Source organism: Camellia sinensis, unplaced genomic scaffold (genome assembly GCF_055761805.1).
Source record: "Camellia sinensis isolate YWXY unplaced genomic scaffold, ASM5576180v1 Unanchor2, whole genome shotgun sequence".
In the NCBI taxonomy this organism is placed as follows: Eukaryota; Viridiplantae; Streptophyta; class Magnoliopsida; order Ericales; family Theaceae; genus Camellia; species Camellia sinensis.
This window is the reverse complement of record NW_028129079.1, coordinates 1,725,781-1,740,492: the sequence shown is the minus strand read 5'-3', so window position 1 is coordinate 1,740,492 and position 14,712 is coordinate 1,725,781.

The following is a 14,712-nucleotide window of genomic DNA, read 5'->3' as shown; positions in this document are numbered from 1 at the left end:
ACCCACGTCGGCCCAACAAACTGGAGACCTACACGGTCGGCCATACAAGGCCTCAAACGGTGCCATACCGATACTAGACTGAAAACTGTTGTTATAGGCAAACTCTACCAAGGGTAAGTGCCTCTCCCACGTCCCACTGAAGTCCATGACACAACCCCGAAGCATATCCTCGAGGATCTGAATAGTACGCTCGGACTGCCCGTCAATCTGAGGGTGATAAGCCGTACTAAAAGTCAACTTAGTGCCCAAGGCACTCTGCAAACTCTGCCACAACCTAGCAGTAAAACGAGGATCTCTATCCGAGACGATCGTCACTGGGACCCCGTGCAATCTCACTATGTCCCGAATATACAAGTCGGCAAGATGATCTACCGAATCTCTCACGCGCATAGGAATAAAGTGCGCCGACTTAGTCAACCGGTCTACAACCACCCAAATAGCATCACTACCCTGCTGAGTCCTCGGAAGACCTACAACGAAGTCCATAGTGACATGCTCCCACTTCCACTCGGCAATAGGCAAAGGTTGCAACAAACCCGCTGGCCTCTGATGCTCGGCCTTCACTTGCTGGCAAGTAAGGCACTTCGATACAAAAACAGCCACATCTCTCTTCATACCCCGCCACCAAAACTAGCGACCCAAATCCCGATACATCTTAGTGCCTCCCGGATGCACCGCAAGACGTGAATGATGAAACTCTCGGAGTACTTCCTCTCGGCAAGACTCCGGCATAAACAAACGGTCTCGGTATCTCACGCTCTGGTCGGGATACACGGTCAAACCCTTCTCAACTTTCCCACTGGAGATCTTCTCTCGGAGGGATTCTACCTCAAGGTCACCTCTCTGTGCCTCTAACACTCTAGTCACAAGTGTAGGCTGTGCAACAACTGAAAACAAGGCCATAGCCTCAACAGATTCGCCCAGTAGCAAATCAAACTCACCAAGTGCTCCCAACATCTCCCATTCCCGGGTGGCTATACAAGCTACATCGCTAATGGATTTCCTACTAAGGGCATCGGCCACAACATTGGCCTTTCCCGGGTGATAGTGCAACTCAAAATCATAGTCCTCAATGAACTCCATCCATCTCCTCTGTCTCAAATTCAAGTCTCTCTGTGTAAACAGATACTTCAAACTCTTGTGGTCTGAGAACACCTCGAACTTCTCACCATAAAGGTAGTGCCTCCAGATTTTCAAGGCAAAGATCACTGCTGCTAACTCTAGGTCGTGTGTGGGGTAATTCTTCTCGTGAATTTTCAACTGACGTGAGCCATAAGCCACCACTTTCCCCTCTTGCATCAACGCATAACCCAAACCTTCTCGTGAGGCATCACAATAAACCGCATAACCCAACCCTCTCGCCGTAATAATCAACACCGGAGCGATGGTCAATCTAACTTTCAGGTCTTGGAACGACTTTTCACAAGTCTCACTCCACACAAATTTGACTCCCTTCCAAGTCAGTCTAGTCAACGGTGACGCTAACCTGGAGAAATCTTTCACAAACCGGCGGTAATACCCAGCTAATCCTAGAAAACTGCGGATCTCAAACACACTCTTAGGCTGTGCCCAATCTTGCACTGCCTCTACCTTGGATGCATCGACAGACACCCCTTCCCCGGATACTACGTGGCCTAAGAATTTGACTTCCCTCAGCCAGAACTCACACTTCCCAAACTTGGCATACAGCCTATGGACTCTAAGCAACTCAAGCACCACTCTCAAGTGTTCCTCGTGCTCCTCCTCTGAAGGCGAATAAATAAGGATGTCGTCCACGAAAACGACTACAAATCGATCCAAGAATTCCCAGAAAATTCGGTTCATCAAGTCCATAAAGACTGCCGGTGCATTGGTAAGCCCGAATGGCATCACCAGAAACTCATAATGGCCATACCGCGTACGGAATGCCGTCTTAGGAATATCCTCCTCCTTGACCCTCAACTGGTGGTAACCCGATCTCAAGTCTATCTTAGAGAAACAACGGGAACCCTTCAACTGGTCAAACAAATCATCTATACGGGACATAGGGTACTTATTCTTGACCGTAGCCCGATTCAACTTCCGGTAGTCTATACACAATCTCAAGGCACCATCTTTCTTTTTAGCAAAGAGGGCCGGTGCTCCCCACGGTGAAACACTAGGGCGAACAAAACCCTTATCTAGCAATTCCTGGAGCTGAACTTTCAACTCAACCAACTCTACTGGAGCAAAACAGTAAGGTGCCATAGAAATCGGCGCCGTGCCGGGCACTAAATCAATGGAGAACTCGATCTCCCGATGAGGTGGCAAACTAACGAGATCCTCGGGAAAGACGTCCGAGTACTCACAAACTACCCTCGGCAAAACAACCTGGGTTTCGTCACACTCACCACTCTCAAAGCTAGCAAGTAGACCACTAAGCTCACTTCGCCATCGCGAATCATACCCCGGTGGTAAAACACAACCAACCCGGTCTCCCAAGAAATGGAACCACTCCCCGCTCAAGGTACATAACGTGACCCTCTGGCGGTAGCAATCGATAACAGCCCGGTATGACGATAGCCAGTCCATACCCAAAATAACATCAAAACCCTTCATGGGCATGACAACAAATGGAAAAGGAAGCCTATGGTCAGCGACCTCTATATCACAACCTCTAACACCTTGTTTCAAAATCAACTCACCACCAATAGGCGATACCACACAAATAGGAGATGCCAACTGTGCCAACTTCAATTCCAGAATAGATGCAAATTCAACAGATACAAAAGAATGAGATGCACCCGTGTCAATCAACACACTAGCAACCGAGTTGCAAAACAGAAAAGTACCTCTCACTACCGATGGAGCCGGTACTAAATCCTGCGCGGTAACAGCATACACGCGCCCGGTAGGCCCCTGATCTACCTGCTCACCCTTCGGAGCAAAAGTCTGCTGCACAGACTGGGATGACGAAGCTCCCGGATTGGCCCTCGAGGCCTGCACAGACTGAGCTGGCTGAAAATTTTGCGTCTGCCTGGAACCAGACGCTCCTGAAGTGGCACTCAACTGCGGGCAAAATCTCTTCAGGTGCTGAGGCTATCCACACTAATAACAAGACAAGGGCTGCCCCCTGCCCAAACTCTGACTCTGCGGCCTAGCTGAAGAAGAAGCAGCTCTCTGACCCCCACCTTTCTGCGGGCAAACTGAAACCTTGTGATCCAGCTGGCCACACTTGTAACAAGCAAACTCCCTCTGATTGCCTCTCCCCGAGCTTGCACTCGACACTGGAAAGGTCGATCTAGAAACTGCACCATGAGGCTGCTGAGGGTTATAACCCCTCTGCCTCCTACCATCACCCTGACCATCCTGGCTCCTCTTGGAGCCTTTCTGCTCTTCTTCCTCTTCCTGCATCATAATTTCCATATGAGCAGCAGCATCTACCAGGTGTCTATACTCTCGGATGTAAGACCCACCAACTCTCAACTTGAGGGCCCGCCTCAACTTCCGCTCAAACTCATAGCAACGGCGTTCCTCAGACGCCACCAGTTCAGGTGCAAACCTGGACAGACTGGTAAAAGTAGCCTCAAACTCGGCCACTGCCAAGCCCTGCTGTTTAAGCCGGCTAAACTGATCCCTCTGCTTCTCCCTAGCTGCTGCAGACAAAAACCACTCCTGAAAAGCATTCACAAATGCCTCCCATGTACCCCCAACGCGAGCCTTCTCGTACTTCCACCATTGACCCGCATCTCCTTTCAGCTGGAAGGATGCTAAGGTCACTTTCAGTGCTCCGTCCTCGATGCCAAGCATCTCGAACGTCTTACTCATTTGCTCTAGCCACTCATCAGCCTTCAGTGGCTCTTTCGGATCCCCGATAAACTCATCCGGATTTGACCGGAAAAACTCCCTCTTCAAGAAAGAAGGCCCTGCCTCAGCTGCCTGATTCCCAGCTCTAAGAATACCCAAAGCTCCTGCTATCTCTCGTGCCAAGGCACTCATAGCCTGTTGACCCGCTGGCTCGGCTACGTTGGCCTGACCAACTCCCTCCTGTACTGCCGGAACCTCCTCTGATAACGGTACTTCCTGCCTCGCAGGCCTACCACGCCTAGCACCTCTTCCTCGTCCTGACATCCTAATAAAAGTAATACAGAACGTTAGCACATTCACAAATGTGCCGAAACTAAACACTCACGTCCTAATGCACGGACAACTGTAATTCACTCCACGTAAGCACATAAACACATAAACACTTACGAATTTCATCTCCGGATAATGATAGTCCCGAGGCGTTACTAGAGTTCCGGTTAGAAACAGCATTGATCAAGTGCTTTTCCAACAAGACTCCCAGAAACCCAAGGATCCAATCAACATCCTAGAAACTACATTCCATACCCACATAGTCACGTAAGCATGTTATCAATTAAGCACATAGCATGCAACACTATTCCGAAGTCTCTATCAAGCGAGACAAACCCATTGTGATACTAATCACTTCCCACGTACCCAAAGTATTCGAACCCGGTACGCTCTGATACCAAGTTGTAACGCCCTCAAAATAATAACATTAAACCCTCAATTGAGACATTCATTGATATGCAAAATAACCACATTCTTCTATTCATCAGAGTTTCATTACAAAAGTATTACATGTTAACAACAAAAGCAAAATGCCCTACAGGCTTACAGCTTTCCAAGTTAACACTTGGTTACAACAAAAGAGTGCTAACTCATCTACACATTAAGCCCTTGGCTTGAATATACATGTAATACATCAAAAGAAACTAAACAGCAAAAATCTGCTCGCATCTAGCCTCCCAAGCTATGTCCTTGGAGGTGGCATGCTACCTGCACCTAAAAATGATATTCCCATATAAGGTGAGCCACAGCCCAGTAGAAATGCACTAAACCAACCATGAACAATGACTAAAAGATTAGCAATTGATAGATGGCCAACACTAATACATCCACATAAATCACATTTTTATGCCATACGACTTATGAGTCCAAGTTACCTTTCATTTTCCCTTTTTCAACAGATAAGCATATTAGCTCTATCATCATCTCAACAGATATATATATATAAAGACTATATCTCACATTCACAGATAAGCATATGAGCTATATCCACATTCTCAACAGATATGTATAACAACTATATCCCACATTCACGGATAAGCATATAAGTTGTATCCACACTTCACAAAGATAAGCATATGAGCTCTATCTTCACTTCTCTAGACAAGCATATGAGTTGTATCTACGGAGTTCATCTCCTATCTTCTCCCAATACTATCCGGTTTAGAGGTACATCCCCCATCTTGCCCTAAACCGCGGAGTACATCCCCCATCTCCTCCTCTACACATAATGTATAACAACACATTGGTTCTATATACCATCATTTACTACATACAGTTAATGCATTCTATCAACCGTCAAGTTCCATGACACATTCCATTGATTAGTTTTCGTTTGCCTAATCATCATGCATTGTCTACAATAATCACGACTATCCTCTACCGATAGCCCAAAGCAGTTATTTCTAAACAGAAAATAAATGCACAAATGGATATTCAATCAACATTTCATTTCGGTGAGTGATAAATAATTCAACTACACCCTTTAACCCCATACATTCCCAATCTCAACAATTCCATTTCATTTCCTCATTTCTCACAATTAATTATCCCAATTAATCGAACAATGTAATTAGGTCATTTTCCATAATTAACATTTCGACCCTTAGGTCCCATTTTCATCAATGATTCAACATTAATTCCATTTCTCCATGCCAAACATGCATCTAGGTTTATTATAAATAAAATCCCAACTTTTGTAAAAATAACACAAAAGCCCCAGACTTTCACAAAATTACCAAATCAACCCCAACATCTCAAAATACTAAAATTTAAAGACAAAATCCATAGAGAGGAGTAGGGTATCCCTACCTCAAATCCGGAGCCCCAAGAGAGAAGATGACAAAACCCAACGTGCTCCAAAACCTGAAATTTTCAGATTAAAATGTAGCCCTCGACGATCAACAACTTTTTTGTAAAGGCTAAAGGTGAGCAAATCACTCCTACTAGATCAAAACCTAGAGAGAAGGTAGAGTTCTAGAGTGAGAGGCTCAACAATGGTGTTTTTGGAAAAGTATGAGAGAGAAGAGAAAGTGAAAAAGTGATTTGAAAAGTCAAAACACGGAGCTTTAACCCAGTCTCCCCGCTCGAGCGTCAAACACCCTGCTCGAGCGTCACTCACAGACTCCCGCTCGAGCGTCAACCATCCCGCTCGAGCGGTGGATGCACACTCCCAGAACTTTTACAGTGCTAGATCTCCGCTCGAGCTTCCAACTCTCCGCTCTAGCGGTAGTCACACAACCCCACTCGAGCGGCCAATCCCACGCTCGAGCGTCCAACACTACACAGGAAATACTGGATGGGTGCAATTCCCGCTCGAGCGTCAAAACCCCCGCTCGAGCGGACAGGTCAAAATCTGGGCAACTAGTTTTGGTTTCTAAACTCAACCAACCTGTAACAAACCTGCCCAACACATCCCATAGCTCAACTACAAAGTAAAAAGGATGTAAACAAGATAATAATCAACTACCAACCTCCACGGACACATGTCCGGATCACTGTACAACAAGGGTAAACTCGGGATCGCTATAACGTGTTAGCCATCTATCAACTGCTAATCTTTTAGTCATTGTTCATATTTGGTTTAGTGTATTTCTACTGGGCTGTGGCTCACCCTATATGGGAATATCATTTTCAGGTACAGGTAGCATGCCACCTCCAAGGACGTAGCTTGGGAGGCTAGAGGCGGGCAGACTTTTTGTTGTCTTTTCTCTTTTGATGTATTACATGTATATTCAAGCCAAGGGCTTAATGTGTAAATGAGTTAGTACTCTTTGTTGTAACCAAGTGTTAACTTGGAAAGCTGTAAGCCTTTAGAGCATTTGCTTTTGTCGTTAACATGAAATACTTTTTAGTATTGGAACTCTAATGAATAGAAGAATGTGAAGCTTTTATATATACCAATGCATGTCTAAATTGATGGGTTTAATGTTATTATTTAGAGGGCGTTACAACTTGGTATTAGAGCGTACCGGGTTCGAATACTTTGGGTACGTGGGAAATGATTAGTATCACAATGGGTTTGTCTCGCTTGATAGAGATTTAGGTGTAGTGTCAGATGCTATGTGTTTGAATTGATAACATGCTTATGTGTTTATATGGGTATGGAATTTAATTTCTAGGATGTTGATTGGATCCTTAGGTTTCTGGGAGTCCTGTTGGAAAGGCACTTGATCAATGCCGTTTCTAACCGGAACTCTAGTAACGCCTTGGGACTATCATTATCCGGAGATGAAATTCGTAAGTGCTTATGTGTTTATGTGCTTACGTGGAGTGAATTACAGTTGTCCATGCATTAGGACGTGAGTGGTTAGTTTTGGCACATTTGTGAATGTGCTAACATTCTGTATTACCTTTATTAGGATGTCAGGACGAGGAAGAGGTGCTAGGCGTGGTAGGCCTGCGAGGCAGGAAGTACCTTTACCGGATGATATTCCGGCAGTGCATGAGGGAGTTGGCCAGGCCAATGTGGCCAAGCCAGCGGGTCAGCAGGCTATGAGTGCCTTGGCCCGAGAGATAGCAGGAGCTTTGGGTATTCTCAGAGCAGGGAATCAGGCAACTGAGGTAGGACCTTCTTTCTTGAAGAGGGAGTTTTTTCGGTCTAATCCGGACGAGTTTGTTGGAGATCCGAAGGAACCACTGAAGGTTGATGAGTGGTTGGAACAAATGAGTAAGACGTTCGAGATGCTTGGCATCGAGGACGGGGCACTGAAAGTGACCTTGGTATCCTTCCAGTTGAAGGGAGATGCGGGTCAATGGTGGAAGTATGAGAAGGCTCGTGTTGGTGGTACATGGGAGGAGTTTGTGAATGCTTTCCAGGAGAGGTTCTTATCTGCAGTGGCTAGGGAGAAGCTGAGGGATCAGTTTAGCCGGCTTAATCAGCAGGGTATGTCTGTGGCAGAGTTTGAGGCCACTTTTGCTAGCTTGTCCAGGTTTGTACCTGAGTTGGTGGCGTTCGAAGAACGCCGTTGCTACGAGTTTGAGCGGAAGTTAAGGCGGGGCCTCAAGTTGAGGGTTGATGGGTCTTACATCTGAGAGTATAGACATTTAGTGGATGGTGCAGCTCATATGGAGCTTATGATGCAGGAGGAGGACGAGGAGAAACATAGAGGCTCCAAGAGGAGCTAGGAGGGTCAGGGTGATGGCAGGAGACAGAGGGGTTATAACCCTTAGCAGTCTCAGGGTGGAGTTACTAGATCGACCTTTCCGGTGCCGAGTGCGAGCTCGGGGAGAGGTAATCAGGGAGGTTTGACTTGCTACACTTGTGGCCAGCTGGGTCACAAGTCTTCGGTTTGCCCGCAGAAGGGCGGAGGTCAAAGAGCTGCTTTTTCTTCAGCTAGACCCCAGAGTCAGAGTTTGGGCAGGGGGCAGCCCTTATCTTGCTATCAGTGTGGACAACCTGGGCACCTGAAGAGGTTCTGCCCACAGTTGAGTGTCACTTCAGGAGCGTCTGGTCCTAGACAGACGCAGGGATTTCAGCCAGCTCAGTCTGTGGAGGCCTCGAGGGTCAATCCGGGGGCTTCGTTGTCCCAGTCAGTGCAGCAGTCTTTTGCTCCTAGAGGTGAGCAGGTGGATCAGGGGCCTACAGGGCGCGTGTATGCTGTTACCGCGCAGGATCTAGTACCGGCTCCATCAGTAGTGAGAGGTACCTTTTTGTTTTGCAACTCGGTTGCTAATGTGTTGATTGATATGGGTGCATCTCATTCTTTTGTATCTGCTGCATTTGCATCTGTTTTGGAGTTGGAGTTAGCACAGTTAGCATCTCCTATATGTGTAGTGTCACCTCTTGGGGGTGAACTGATCTTGAAACAGGGTTGTAGAGGTTACGATATAGAGGTCGCTGACTATAGACTTGCGTTCCCTTTTGTAGTTATGCCCATGAAGGGTTTTGATGTTATTTTGGGTATGGACTGGCTATCGTCATACCAGGCTATTATCGATTGCAACCGCTAGAGGGTCACGTTATGTACCTTGAGCGGGGAGTGGTTCCATTTCTTGGGAGACCGGGTTGGTAGTGTTTTGCCACCGGGGTATGATTCGCGAGGGCAGAGTGAGCTTAGTGGTCTACTCGCTAGCTTTGAGAGTGGTGAGTGTAGTGAGACCCAGCTTGTGTTGCCGAGGGTGATTTGTGAGTATTCGGATGTTTTTCCCGAGGACCTTGTTAGTTTGCCACCTCACCGGGAGATTGAGTTCTCTATTGATCTAGTGCCCGGCACGGCGCCGATTTCTATGGCACCTTACCGTTTTGCTCCAGCAGAGTTGATTGAGTTAAAAGTTCAGCTCCAGGAATTGCTAGATAAGGGTTTTGTTCACCCTAGTGTTTCGCCGTGGGGAGCACCGGCCCTCTTTGCTAGAAAGAAAGATGGTGCCTTGAGATTGTGTATCAACTACCTGAAGTTGAATCGGGCTACGGTCAAGAATGAGTACCCTATGCCCCGTATAGATGATTTGTTTGACCAGTTGAAGCGTTCCCGTTGTTTCTCTAAGATAGATTTGAGATCGGGTTACCACCAGTTGAGGGTCAGGGAGGAGGATATCCCGAAGACGGCATTCCGTACACGGTATGGCCATTATGAGTTTTTGGTGATGCCATTTGGGCTTACCAACGCACTGGCAGTCTTTATGGACTTGATGAACCGGATCTTCCGGGAATTCTTGGATCGTTTTGTAGTCATTTTCGTGGACGACATCCTGATTTATTCACCTTCAGAGGAGGAGCACGAGGCACACTTGAGAGTGGTGCTTGAGTTACTTAGAGCCCATAGGTTGTAAGCCAAGTTTGGGAAGTGTGAGTTCTGGCTAGGAGAAGTCAAGTTCTTAGGCCATGTAGTTTCCGGGGAAGGGGTGTCTGTCGATACATCCAAGACTGAGGCAGTGCAGGATTGGGCACAGCCTAAGAGTGTGTTTGAGATCCGCAGTTTTCTGGAATTAGCTGGGTATTACCGTCGGTTTGTGAAAGATTTCTCCAGGCTAGCTTCGCCGTTGACTAGATTGACGCAGAAAGGGGTCAAGTTTGTGTGGAGTGAGACTTGTGAAAATTCGTTCCAAGAGTTGAAGGTTAGATTGACCACCGCTCCGATTTTAATTATTCTGGAGAGAGGGTTGGGTTATGCGGTTTATTGTGATGCCTCACAAGAGGGTTTGGGTTGTGTGTTGATGCAAGGAGGGAAAGTGGTAGCTTATGGCTCACGTCCGTTGAAAATACACGAGAAGAATTACCCTACCCTTGACCTAGAGTTAGCGGCTGTGATTTTTGCCTTGAAGATTTGGAGGCACTACCTTTATGGTGAGAGGTTCGAGGTATTCTCGGACCACAAGAGTTTGAAGTATCTGTTTACACAGAGAGACTTGAATTTGAGGCAGAGAAGGTGGATGGAGTTCATTGAGGATTATGATTTTTAGTTGCACTATCACCCGGGGAAGGCCAATGTTGTGGCCGACGCCCTTAGTAGGAAATCCATTAGTGATGTAGATTGTATAGCCATCCAGGAATGGGAGATATTGGGTGCATTGGGCGAGTTCGATTTGCTTATGGGCAAATCTGTTGAGGCTGCGGCCTTGTTTTCTGTAGTTGTGCAACCTACACTTGTGGCTCGAGTGTTGGAGGCACAGAGAGGTGACCTTGAGGTAGAATCCCTCCGAGAAAAGATCTCCAGTGGGAAGGTTGAGAAGGGTTTGACGGTGTATCCCGACCTGAGTGTGAGATACCGAGACCGTTTGTTTGTGCCGGAGTCTTGCCGAGAGGAAGTACTCCGAGAGTTTCACCATTCGCGCCTTGCGGTGCATCCGGAAGGTACTAAGATGTATCGGGATTTGGGCCGCCAGTTCTGGTGGCGAGGTATGAAGAGGGATGTGGCAATTTTCGTGTCAAAGCGCCTTACTTGTCAGCAAGTGACGGCCGAGCATCAGAGGCCAGCGAGTTTGTTACAACCCTTGCCTATTGCCGAGTGGAAGTGGGAGCATGTCACTATGGACTTCGTTGTAGGTCTTCCGAGGACTCAGCGGGGTAGTGATGCTATTTGGGTGGTTGTAGACCGGTTGACTAAGTCGGCGCACTTTATTCCCATGCGCGTGAGAGATTCGGTAGATCATCTTGCCGACTTGTACATTCGGGACATAGTGAGATTGCACGGGGTCCCAGTGACGATCGTCTCAGATAGAGATCCTCGTTTTACTGCTAGGTTGTGGCAGAGTTTGCAGAGTGCCTTGGGCACTAAGTTGACCTTTAGTACGGCTTATCATCCTCAGACCGACGGGCAGTCCGAGCGTACTATTCAGATTCTTGAGGATATGCTTCGAGGTTGTGTCCTTGACTTTAGTGGGACGTGGGAGAGGCACTTGCCCTTGGTGGAGTTTGCCTACAACAACAGTTTTCAGTCTAGCATCGGTATGGCACCGTTTGAGGCCTTGTATGGCCGACCGTGTAGGTCTCTAGTTTGTTGGGGCAAGGTGGGTGATGCACCTTTGCTGGGTCCGGAGTTGGTTAGGGAGACGACGAAGAAAGTTGATCTTATCCGTAAGAGGCTTGTTACAGCCCAGAGTCGTCAGAAATCTTATGCCGACCGTAGGAGGAGACCTCTGGCATTTGAGGTAGGTGATCATGTCTTCTTAAGAATATCACCTAGGCAAGGTTTGATGAGGTTTGGGAAGAGTGGGAAGTTATCACCTCGGTTTATTGGGCCTTTTGAGATCCTTGAGAGGATTGGCGAGGTTGCTTATCGTTTAGCGTTGCCGCCACAGTTGTCCGGGGTTCATGACGTGTTTCATGTGAGTATGCTTCGGAAGTATGAGCCGGATCCATCGCATGTGTTAGATTGGACCGACTTAGAGGTAGATGAGGATGCCTCATATGAGGAGAGACCGGTTCGGGTCTTGGATAGGCGGGATCAAGTCCTGCGTGGCAAGACCATCCCTTTGGTGAAGGTTTTGTAGAAACATCACGGAGTGAGGATGTCACGCCCCACTTTTTATTACTCGAAGTCATTACCAAATTCATTAACTTAATTCAATTTCAAGGATAACATGCAGAAATAAACTCATACATTCAATCTGTAGAAGTGATTAACAATACTATCATTCGTATGCAAAGTAAATATTACATGAACATACTTAATAAATTGCCCCTGGGGCTTACATCACATAAGGTACAAGAAGAAGGGTGTAACCCTTTTATAACAATGGCATTCCGCCCACATAAGAGAGGCCCCGTGGCCAACAAATTAGAAGACCCAAATCTTGCAGCACATTCTGCTCAACACCTGAAAAAAAGATTCAACAACGTGGGATGAACATATAGTCCAGTAGGGAACTCAACATGGCCCTCAACAATAACAACATACAGATAGCTATGATCATGAACACCCATCCTCATGCTAGAATAGTAATGTGACAGTTTATACAAAATATACATAAGTATGAACTTTTCTTGAAAACAACCATTTCAATCAACGCCATGGGCGATTCAATTTTCTTTTTCATTTCATTAATCCCCGTTCCCGATCTTTCACAACATTAACAATACCTTAGGAAATAATTTCACTAAGCCCACTACACTCTTCCATTTTCCACATATACACGGATATGCTTTTCAAAATATATGTTTCTTTAAAAAGTCCGTTCTCTTTCACACTTTCCAAAAGACAAATATGACATTTTGGCTTTTTCCCGATACAATCAATTATAAGCATGCACTGTTATAAAAGGAGATAACAACTCACCGACATGCATAAGATAAACCAATGAGGCAACTCGCCCCTCCAAAACCACAATCAACACAATCCATGATATTCCCTAACACACTGAAATATCAACAACAAACTTTGCTCTACTAGCTATGCGCATAGTAAGCCAAAGATACACCTCTCACAACAACATACCAGTTTACCAGGCGCTAGCTGGAAGGTAATGGTACCTCTGATTATCAGCGCAGGGTATAACACCACCAATCGAAATGCAACAGGGCATAACCAACATGTACAACATATATACATAAAGCATCCAAATACAAACAATGTGTTAAAGTATATGAACACATAGGTGTGTGGAGTCCATCCCCCATCTTCTCATGCACACTGGAGTACAACCCCTCTCTCCTCCCTAACAAGTATACATATATAATGCATCTCAATATTTCATCACATAAGATGTTCAATCAACAATGGTGTAATGCATACACGACTATTCAACACAACCACGTCATCCTCCACCGATGACCAAGGACAAAACCTCTAGATGCAAATATTTAGTATATCTATTAAAGACTCAATTACTATGAGACCACAAACCCGACAACAACATTAACATGGTAGTTCAAGATACAATTCCACACATGTGTGTTCAACACTCATGAAACAACAATCCATTTTTCATACGTATTTCAAAATACCTTTCCCATTTCACAAAACAAGTTCCATATCCCTTTTGTTTTCACAAAATCAACTCCGTCCCTTTTGTTGTTACAAAACCAAATTTATTCCTTTGTTTTACAAAACCACTTCCATTGATAATAAAGTCATAACTCACATTAGTCCACTACATTCATTTCAAATCATTCCAAAGCCAAAGTTAATCCCTTATGCATTAACACCTTCACCCAACCCACATCAACACTAGAGATTTACAATATAAATTCACTACCCTCCATTTTATTTTAATTTATCAATAAAAATATGATTTAGGATTTTTTCTTCCATCAACTACAACATGCTAATTTACACTCCAATTAGCCCAAAGTATCCATCAATGACAACATAACCATTTTCCAACACCCAACCCTAGGTTCCTTCTCATGATTTCAAACAAATCCAACATGGATATGATTTTTATGCAATACAAAATTACCACATGTCTATCTATAGACGAAGTATTGAAAAAGAACAAGGAGAATCCCTACCTCAAATGGAGAACTCAAATAGAGAAGATGACCTGAAATCAAAGTGCTCCAAATCCCAAATTTCTTGGATCACAACGAAGCCCTCGACGATCAACACACTTCTTACAAAGGCCCAAGGTGAGGGAAACACTCTAGCTAGATCAATCCTAAGAGAGAAGTTCGGTTTTAGAGTGAGGTGCTCTCTAATGGAGGTTTTAAAAAAAGTAAGAGAGAGAAAGGAAATCAAAAAGTGATCAAAAAGGTGATTTCACGGACTGATATAAAAACAGGTCCGCTCAAGCGTACAACACCCTGCTCGAGCGTCAGACACAGGTTCACGCTCGAGCGTCCAAAGATCCGCTCGAGCGCTGGATGCACTCTCCCAGAATTTTCTGCAGACGACCAAAATGCTGAGAGGAGGAAATTCACGCTCGAGCGTCCCAACTGCCGCTCGAGCGGAAAGGCAACAACAAAAACCCGCTCGAGCGTCAAATCGCCGCTCGAGCGTAGAGACCAAAACCTGGGCAAAAATTCTAAGTTTTAAAACACAACCAACTTATTCCCAACTTGCCCAACATAACCCAAAACTCTAACACAAAGAGTAAGGGATAGAAATGAGGATAAAACAACAACGAATCTACGGAACCGAGTCCGGATTACAATTAAACAATAACAGGGAATACCGGGATCGCTATAACCTCCCCCCCCCTTAAAGAATTTCGTCCCCGAAATTTAGAACATGCCAAAAG